The sequence below is a fragment of the Canis aureus genome, chromosome 4, assembly GCF_053574225.1.
Source record: "Canis aureus isolate CA01 chromosome 4, VMU_Caureus_v.1.0, whole genome shotgun sequence".
NCBI classification, from domain to species: Eukaryota; Metazoa; Chordata; class Mammalia; order Carnivora; family Canidae; genus Canis; species Canis aureus.
In genome coordinates, this window is record NC_135614.1 from 7,632,631 (window position 1) to 7,643,086 (window position 10,456).

General features: G+C 38.3%; 1 long non-coding RNA gene across 3 annotated transcripts; it reads right to left on the bottom strand.

Annotated features, from left to right (window-relative positions):
- Nucleotides 1-951: 951 nt before the first annotated feature.
- LOC144311776 (uncharacterized) lies at nucleotides 952-5,632 on the bottom strand. Of its 3 annotated transcripts, XR_013377299.1 has the most exons (4): nucleotides 5,565-5,632; nucleotides 5,325-5,443; nucleotides 4,019-4,216; nucleotides 952-1,178 (listed from the first exon to the last, which is right to left on the bottom strand). It is a non-coding gene; the product is annotated as an uncharacterized LOC144311776 (long non-coding RNA). The 3 variants fall into 3 exon arrangements; XR_013377297.1 differs by lacking the exon at nucleotides 5,565-5,632 and having other exon boundaries at nucleotides 5,325-5,557; XR_013377298.1 differs by lacking the exon at nucleotides 5,565-5,632 and having other exon boundaries at nucleotides 4,019-4,220; nucleotides 5,325-5,557.
- Nucleotides 5,633-10,456: the final 4,824 nt, after the last annotated feature.

Below are 10,456 nucleotides of genomic sequence, written 5' to 3' on the forward strand. Positions count from 1 at the left end.
GGGAACAGGTATTCATAAAATTGCACTGAGATCTCTAGAGTTGGTAAAATCAATTTGGGGTTTGAGGAAGGGGAGAGGAGAAGGATGTAAATCATGTCCTCTCCCCAACAGATACATACCAGCATCTCATGTGGTGTCACAGTAGTCCTAAAAACCCCAAATAGAAGTAGAGCAGGAGGTCTCTACCACGCAGTCATCAAAAGTCGCTATGTAGAAATTTCTCTCCATTATCATTCTTGTCTCAGGTATATCCCTACTAGGTGGATTATACATAAACAAGGCATTATTATTTTTTTCTCCTTCTCTTGGCATACCAGTCTAGGGAGGTAGGGATCTGTAGTTGGAGTCATAGTCTTCCTGACTCCTGTCTTAAAACTAGCCTGGAAGGACCAGCTCCAAAAGCAACCCTCAATGCCCATTCAGAGATTGACTTTCTTAAAAAAACAACAACAACATAAACAACAACAAAAAAAAAAAAAAGAAAAGAAAAAAACAGTAGCTTTTCTTGGCTTTCTCTCCTTAGAAAAATTCCATCGACTTTTTCTTCTCCAATTCCTTTTGCAGATTGTTCATTCTGCAGTTGACATGTTATGAATTCCACCTTTTCCTTCTCACTGAGGGGCAACCTAGCAACAATAAAGGGTATAGACGCAGGCTCCAGACTACCAAGATTAAAATTCTAGCTGAGCCATTCTCAGGTTGGGTCACTTTGGCCAATATACTTCACCTTTCTGTTTTACCATCTGTGAAACGGGGATGAAAGCAGTAATCTCCTCAAGGGGTCATCGGGAAAATTTAATGAATTTATATATTGTTCATTCCCGCCCCCACCCCCACCCCCCCAGCCAAAGACCACATGGTGCACATCTGTAGCCAGAACTGGGTTTATTATTTGCCTCAGTGGTAATAATGGAGGCAATAAATAATAACTAAGGAGAGATACATGCCATGGGGAACTCTGAGACACCACACGACATCCCAGGAAGAGGGTGGTAACATCTCAGGAGGGGCTTTTTTTTTTTTTTTTTAAGGATTTAAGTTCATGCTGAGTGGTTTTGGAGAAAATCTAAGAAAGTGGACAGTTGCTCTGGACTGGTTGCTGTCAGAAAGCAGGAATGATTCCATGACTGGGTAGCTTGAATTTTTTTTATCCAGAAGGCGGAGGACCAAGGCTAAAGCTGTAATTGAGAAAGAAGCTACAGTCACTCCTGTGAACCCAAAGACAGCAGTTTGGTCATTTTAGTGGCTTGCATTGTGTCTTGTTTTCGTCTTTCCTCAGGCATGATTATGGAGGAGTCTTGGACATAGTGACCTCATCTGATGTTCGTGGTCTGTGAAATTGTTTATGAGTTTATGGCTCAGCTCCGAGGCCAGCTACCAGCTACTAACTATCAGAGCTGCTTTGTTCTCTTTCCTAAAATATGTCTTTAGCACAGAGTATGATACAATATGGCTAAAAGTTCTGCTGCACTTGACCCCATGAGCAGCACTTCATGGAAGCTATTGTCTCTCCCATTGGGTATTGCAGGATTTTTCTTTGCTCTGGTCAAGCCATCACTTTTTTCATACACAGAATATATAAGGTAGCCATAGTTTAAAGATTATTAGACACACCTCATCTTTGCACATCATGGCAAAAATCAGTAAAGTATTTCTACTGTGGGGTGCCTGGGTGGCACAGTCAGTTGGTTAAGTGTCTCTACCTTCTGCTCAGGTCATGGATCCCAGGACCCTCAAGGGCTCACTGCTCAGCAGGGAGCCTGCTTCTCCCTCTCCCTCTTCCCCTCCCCTTGCTTGCACATGCTCTCTCTGTCAAATAAATAAATAAAATCTTAAAAATAAATTAATTAATTAAATGTAAGGGTTATGTAGACCTTTATTTAAAAAAAAAAAAAGGATATTTCTACCATAATAGAAATTTACCTATCTCTGCATTTCCCCTACTATTTACACAGTGTCTGACACATTACTGTGTATGGGCTAGAATAAAGCATGTAAATAAAAGTCTTCACCTGCCTAAATGTGTAAAATACAGGATTTCCAAGCAATCTGGAAATCTCTAGTGGAGCTGCTCTGTCTCCCACGTTCATCTTTATGAGGGATCAGCAGGTGGTGCTAGCGTTTCCTTGCAGCCATTTGCCTTTAGGCCATGACTCCTCTACCCTTGGAAGAAATTTCTTCCTCAGAGGTTTACATCATACAGCTAATTCAATTTAAGACTCAGGTTGAATCCTAAAGGACTATTCTAATCACAGCCACCCATAATACTCTAGCTGGTGTAAATTGTTAATTTAAATGTATCTTCTATCGTATTTACAATGTCCATTTGTAAAAATGTGTATGTTAAATGCTCGTGGGGGAAAAAACAGAATGACATAAAAATTTTTCAAATTAAATTTGAATTGTAAAGTATGTTAGAGTTTTAAATATATTTTGAAAATATTTTATATAAATAATAAACTTGTCATGATATATTTATATGGTGTTATATGGGATTTAGAGAAAAAAATAATAGCATAAGATGATTATTTTCATTATACCCAATGGAATATAAATACCATATATCCATTGAATTCTAAATGCCAGAGCAATTTGATATCCTACAACACACATAAATATATATATGTATTTTTTTAAAGTTGCTGACCCCAGGATCCAACTGTTAAAAATACTTTCTTCTGTATTCAATTATATTTATAAATATTAGTAGGATAATAACAACCAAAATAAAACAATTATTTATGTATTTTGATAATTACTAAATGGAAAATATAAATTTTTGTTAGAAAAAATTTTAAGGGCACCTGGTGGCTCAGTCAGTTAAGCATCCTACTCTTGTTTTCAGCTCAGGTCATGATCTCAGGGTTGTAAAATGGAGCCCCCCATTTGGCTCTGTGGTCAGCATGGAGTTGGCCTGAGATTCTCTCTCCCTTTCTCTCTGCCCCTCCCTTCACTCATGCATGCACTCTCTCTCAAATAAATAAACAAATAAAATATTTTTAAAAGAGCAATGTCTTTTTAATGAGCTGGGTAGGGCTTTTCTTTCAATTTGTTCATGTTTCATGGGTAAATATTATATATTACTAGTGTGAGACAGTGTTCACCATAGTTTTATTCCTATCTTTCATGTTTTATGTGTAAATACTAAAAAACACGTATATAAGTAGATGGAAATAGTTTGTTAAACAGTATCACTACTTAGAAAAAATATTCCTTTTCTGAGTTTGAATGCCAAAAGTAGCAAAGTGATCAATCTATTTAGTCTTTTACAAAGTAGGAAGAGGTGAGTTTAATTTATTTATTCATTTATTTGAGAGAGTGAGAGAGTATGAAGAGGGGAGGAGGGGAGGGCAAAGGGAGAGGGAGAGAGAGAATCCCCAAGCAGGCTCCATGCTCAGTGTGGAGCCCCATTCGGGGCTTGATTTCATGATCCTTAAGATCATGACCTAAGCCAAAATCAAGAATTGGATGCTCAACTGACTGAGCCACCCAGATGCCCTGGAAGAGTTCAGTTTTAAAAGCAGTAGTGGGTGGCTGGGTGGCTCAGCAGTAGTGGGTGGCTGGGTGGCTCAGCAGTTTAGTGCCTGCCGTGGGCTCAGGGCGTGATCCTGGAGTCCTGGGACTGAGTCCCACATCGGGCTCCCTGCATGGAGCCTGCTTCTCCCTCTGCCTGTGTCTCTGCCTCTCTCTCTCTCTCCCTCTCTCTCTCTCTCTCATAAATAAATAAAATCTTAAAAAAATAAAAGCAGTGGTGGTTAGAGATGACTGGTATGATGTCTTAACTTCAGATGCTTGTATAGGCAGCTCACTTTTAGAACAGACTGTATAAATGGAGGTTGAAAAACTGGAAAATGATCTCTATGGCTTCCTTAGAAAGCCTTCGTATGCTCCCACAATTTCACCTGCCCTTGGCTGGAAAGTTCTGACCTTCTCAATATCCATCCGTCTTTCTCTTCATTGTCACTAACAGAATCCCAGTTCTGTTCAGGGTGGTCCTGTACGCAGCCCCAGTACTCACTGTGCCAGACTGCCTTGCATTATGACCCACTTCTTGCCAATGAAATCTAAGTTGAGTTGCCCAGGAGGGTGGCTGTCCTGTGAGCCCTTGTTTTTCTGATAAAATGGGATCAATTCAGCTGGCACAACCCCTGTACTTTCATTTGCTGTCCTTTCTTTTCTTGGAATGCAAACACCACCTCAGGAAGTGTAGCAGCATCTGTCTTACAAACAGCAGAATAAAAATCAGAATGGGGGAATCCATTCACTAAGGAACCTAGGTCTATGTTGACAAGCCTGGGAAGCTGCATCTGTCCCACACTACCCTACATCTGGGTTGTCATTGCATGAGAAAAATATGCCTAAATTGTTTAAGCCCTTGTTGTCAGGTTCTTTATTTCTTGGCTCCAAATCCTAACAGAAACAAAGGGTTATTCTTTTATAGACACCTTCGGGAATACATGATTTATTTTTCTGGCCTCAAAGATTTTTGCTAAATGCTGTAGGGAATGCTAATGAACTGTTATACAATCACATTTACACATTATTATAGACATTTGTTTTTCTGATCTAAATAAGATAAATTTATAAAATAAATGCTTTGAACACCAACAAAAATATCACAAGGCTTTTTGTAGACAATTCCATCTTTTAATTTTTGTTCTTGGAAATAACAGGCAGTCAGTAAATATTTCTCCAACAAAGGACTATAAAGAGTAAAAAGGCCAACTCTAACATTATTTTTTAACTTAATGATAGGGAATTGTAATAAATGTTTGAGAGCAACTTGCGAAAAACTATAAATTCAATTCTAACTGTTCATGAAGTAGTTATTAATCACAGTATTTGGGACATTGGAAATAAGATACAATGTAATATAGTGCTTGAGTGACTGGAGAAACATCATCTGAAATGAGAATGGTGATTTGTGACTTGGGGATTTACTACATTTATGAAAATTTATCAGTGAATTTCACCTACTGCTATCCTAGATGACAAGTTGCCTGGAAATTTCAAATGAATCACAATAATTATTCATTGAGGAAATGACTAAAAGTGTTGGGAGAAATCTCAAAATGGCACAAAAATAATACTCCCAGATATAAAACAATAATAGCAAGATTCCCAAACACTCTAGATATATTATACACATTTATCCTTTCAGGATCTCAAAGTATTAACATGGATAATATTATTTTCCATTTTATAGACAAAGAAACTAAGACGAAATACATTTAAAAAACTTGCCCCAGTTCACACAAGTAATAAGTGACAAGATGAGATTAAAACCGAAGTAGTCAGTTGCACTGACTGTATGGCCAACTCACCTCTTACTCCCAGCGATGAACATTATCAGCACTAAGTAGAACATAGAATGACTATCCAAATGCTCTGGGGAGCACACAAGAGCAGGGAGAGTAGGGATAGTCTAGAGGGAAGCCTGCTCCTTGAAGGAAAAAATGGCAGTTAGCTTCCCATGTCCTATGGTTTTTAGGCTGACATCTTATTTACTGGATGTAAGGAGACAATTCTGGAAAGCAAGGGGCAGAAAGGGCAGAAATACATACAATTTGCTTAAGTCTCTGGTTGACCTCTGAAGACCTATTCAAAGGGCAGGCTTAAAGTCCCTCAACTGGAGACAAAAGAACAGAACTGAGAGTACACTGGACTTAGCTTCAGGCTTCAAGTCCCACCAAATTAATTGCCTATTCAAATAACAACAGTCACTGGGGGAGTAGAATGGAACTCAGGACCTCTAGGACATCAAGGATACAATTCAAAATTACTCCCTGTGTAAAGAGTCAGGAAGATGTGCCCCACACTCAAGAGAAAAGGCCTCACTCAAATTTGGGATACACTTGCATAATAAGATGACCATGCCAAGTTATCTACCTGCGTACAAGATAAGACATGGAATGATTAATGAGTGTGCACCAGGAAAAGCTTTACATAGTGGCTGATAGTTTTAGGTCTGCCAATTTCCATTCTTACTTTGCCTATCCAGGTTCCAGGCTGGTGCCTAGGTCAGCTGCTTCATGTGGGACATTGACTCTGTCCTTAAATGGTAAATTTTATTTTATTTTATTTTATTTTATTTTTAACACTTTTAACATTTATGGAGGATTCTTTCCCAAATCTGTCAATATCTTAATGGTTACAAACTTTCTAACTCTACTACTCCTTCCAGTACATTAGAGGGGGAAAAAAATCTCATAATCTCCAATCCACAACAATAAAACAATGTTGGGAACTGCCATAAGAACACAAGTGAAAAAAAAAACTTTTCTAAGAACCACAGGACTATAAATTCAGGAAGGACACAAAAAAATTAAATGAATCAAACTCATCAAATTATATACATTGGATGTATAGCTTTTTTTTTATGTTACTCATATTTCATTTGAGTGGTTTTAAAACAAGAATCATGCCAAAGAAAATCATGATTTTTGGCTTAATCCTGAGTTAAGAATATTAAGAATTTGCCCACAATGCATATGGCCTCCTATATACAATGGATGATTTAATATACAATTTAAAATCCAATACATTATGAATTCATGATTCAGAAGTACCGTTAAATATTTTTAAGCAGTAGAAACACACACGATAGTTACAAGTGGAAATAATACTTGCAAAGTGTTCTACATTATTATCCCAGAGACACACCATAGAGGTCTCAGGTTATTAAGAAAACATCAAAAAATGTTTTATATATTAAGAGTATGTTTTTGGGAGTGGAAAAGAATAACAGCTTTCCCTTTAAATGATAAATTTTAAGATAGTCCAATATCAAGGGCTTCCCAAAGACTATTTGCCCAATAACATGTCTTCTCATTATTTCATTAACACTTACTTGTGTTCCATTTATTTATTTATTTATTTTTAAATTTATTTATTCATGAGACACACGCACACACACACACACACACACACACACAGAGGCAAGAGACACAGGCAGAGAGAGAAGCAGGCCCCATGCAAGGAGCCCGACTTGGGACTCGATCCTGGTTCTCCAGGAGCATGCCCTGGGCCGAAGGCAGCGCCAAACCGCTGAGCCACCCAGGCTGTCCTGTTCCTTTTAAATATTCAGCAGAAGGCCTTCCACGAAGAGACTGCTACTGATACATAGATGAACTAAGTGACCCATCGTATGGCCATCAGCATCACTTCCCCAGCCAGCCCCAAACTTGAGCAATGGTCTCCTGGATAAAAAGGTAATGGTAGTTAAAAGAGAAGACCTGCTTGGCCTCAGAAAGAGGACCTACCATTAACAAGTCAGTAGCCATTGCTTTTTCTAATTTGTCTGCTTTGCCAATAATAACCTGCCCTGAATTCCTGACATGGCTCCAGGGACCAGGCAGTTTTCTGGTGGCAAGAAAAATAATTATGCTGGAAACCTTCCATCATCGAGAGGGCCAAGATTAATGTTGAATCTGTTATCTTGCCTTCAAAAACAGAGGAAAGCAAGGGAATAAAGGAATTTTTAGAGGTGATAAAAATGTTCTATATTTGGATCACAGTGGTGATCATATGACTCTATACACAGTTGACCTCTGAATTACATGGGTTTGAACTGCACAGGTCCACTTACATATGCATGGATTTTTCCCAACAAATAATGTACAATACTGTAAGTGCATTTTATCTTCCTTATGATATTCTTAATAACATTTTCTCTAACTCTCTTTATTGTAAGAATATGGTATAGAATACATAGGACATACAAAATATGTGTTAATAGGCTCTTTGTTATCAGTAAGGCTCTGGTCGAGAGTAAGCTATTAGTAAGTAGTTTTGAGAAGTCAGAAGTTTTTTTGACTGCATGAGGGTTTGGCACCCCTCACCTCTGTGTTGTTCAAGAGCCAATGCAAATTGACCAACAGTGCCACAGTATGTTTTGGCACTGCTTGCAAGATGCACTCTGGGCTCTAACCAGCCGGAAATACATGCTGCCATCTTATTAACTGCCAGAGAATACAGATCTCAGAACAAAACACCGAAATGGAAGTGAAGCCTCTCACCATTTTGCCTAATGACTCACTCAAAATTTTTGTTCTGAATTCCCATGTGACTGAATTCTCTTGATCTGGGGATATTAGTACTAAAGAAGGAATACTCATACTCAAGGTTTTGATGAATGGAAAGTTAAGACTGCTACCACATCATTAAAAGTGACTAATATGACGAAGGAAACTAGAAAAAAATAGTATGGGGGTGGGTGAGCTCTGGTCTCTCCAGACTCTGCCTGCTTCCTTTGATCATTAGTCACTATAGTTAGTATTGGTGATGTTACTACCATGCTGGGCAAGGGTGATTGAAACTGGAAGAAATTCTTGTATTTACATGGCAGGTCATGGAAAACCACTTGACACTCAGGCTGCATCATCAAAGTCTCAGGTCTTTCAGAACTGAAGGTTTAGGTTAACCTAATGCTCAAAGAAAGTGAACTAGTGAGGTGTTGACCAAGGTCAAAACAGCCTAAGGCTAGAACTATTTACAGAAAGCCCTGCCATGGACATTAGTGGAAAACCCCCAGGCTTGTCCTCCGACCAGATAAAGGAAGATAGTTCTAGTGTTGTGCACCTATATCATATTAATATTTCATGTTTATCATTTAATATTAAACTAAAAATCATTTCCGGTTGCTGATATATAATTCTGAGTATAAAACTAGGTTTATCATGTAACATGGCTGACTCTCTACATTCAAAATCTAGATTGCCAAATTTCAGGTATGCCTCCGTGAGATTACTGTAGAGGTAAAGGAGAGCCTCAAATTTTTATTCTATTGCTTATTTCATGTATATCCTTGCTTTGCAGTGGAAGTAAGTCCAAGGGAAAGCAACTGTGAACCTTGTCTTGGTTATTGTTCTTGGTTCTGGGTAAGGCATAATGGCAACATGAACTGAATGGAAGAGGAGGAAATCATCAACACCTGCTATGACCTCTTGCCCAACTCAAGAAATGAACACTAATGGCCTCCGCCACTATACTTTTGCTTGCTAGTGAAGTATCTGAGGAATGAATAATTACTACCACCATTTTATTAAACAAATTATTATTTACTATATTCCCTACACTATACCTTTTATTCCCATGACTTATTCATTCTGTAACTGGAAGCCTGTAGCTATTCTTTACCATTTTGTGGTAGTGTTTAAATGTACCCATGGTTTCCAGGGTTATTGTGATCTGAGACAAAATCACAGTGAACTAGCAGAGGAACTTAGGTCAAACTGACATTCTAGCCTAGGAACACAGGATCTCAATGACATTATTGAATCTCAAGGCAGCTGAATGTGACTTAGAGTTGTCTTTGGTTGGGGAAGTAATGTGCAAACTTGAGATTTTATGTGTGATAACGAGATTATGCTAGATAAAGCCATCTTTTAATATGTGTGAGTAAACATAAATGGGGGAGTGGGTAGCCAACACATATAATTCAAGAGAAAAATCCTGGGATGACTCCTTGGCTTGCAGCAATTCTCCCTATTAGAAGTTGTCCCTGACACCCATGAGTGGATTGGCAGCACTTGTGCCTTCTTATGTTAACTTTGGATCTCTGGCTCTACTTGAACAGAGTCCATCAAGTTCTATCTCTTAGAAACTTGGAAATTTATGAGAGGTGCACACAGATTGTGGTCTCTGGAGCTGAGTCATACTAATAGCCCTGCTATAGAAGAAAAGTCCACAAACAGAGCTCTCTAGAACATCTCTTGCTGTAGCTCTTCCCATCAAGGCTCAGTTCTTCACTTCTTCCCTGAATTTGGTGATATACACCAGTAACCTCTATTTTTGCCTGTTGAACTACCGAGAGTCAGTTTTGGTTATTTGTAACCAAAAGAACTATATAGAGAATAGAATTATAAATGTATATAGATTAGACTGATGTTATTTTATAAAGGACTTTAAAGTTCTGAAAATTCTCCTGAGGAATTTATGTATAGGTAATAATAACTAGTCTTTACTTCCATCTCAAGCTCTTCACTAGGCACTTTCCCTGCAATAACACATGTCCGAAAAAAAAATTAAAAAACAAAACAAAACACATGTCCGCACAATGGCCCTCTGAGGCTAATATTATTCTTTTAAAAAAATTGAAGTACAATTGATACACAATGTTACATTAGTTTCAGATGTACAACATAGTGCTTTGACGAGTCTATATGTTATGCCATGCTCCCCACAGGTGTGGCTACCATATCTAACCATACAACATTATTACAATAATATTGATGGGGCACTTGGGTCGCTCAGTCAGTATGGTGTCCAGCTCTTGATTTCAGTTCAGGTCATGGTCTCAGGTTTGTGAGATGGAGCCCTGTATCTGGCTCTACACTCAAGGGGAGTCTACTTGAGGATTCTCTCTCCCTTTTCTTCTACCCCTCTCCCTTCTCACACACTCTTCTCTCTCTAAAAACAAAACAGAAAAAAACAATACTATTGATTATATTCCCTA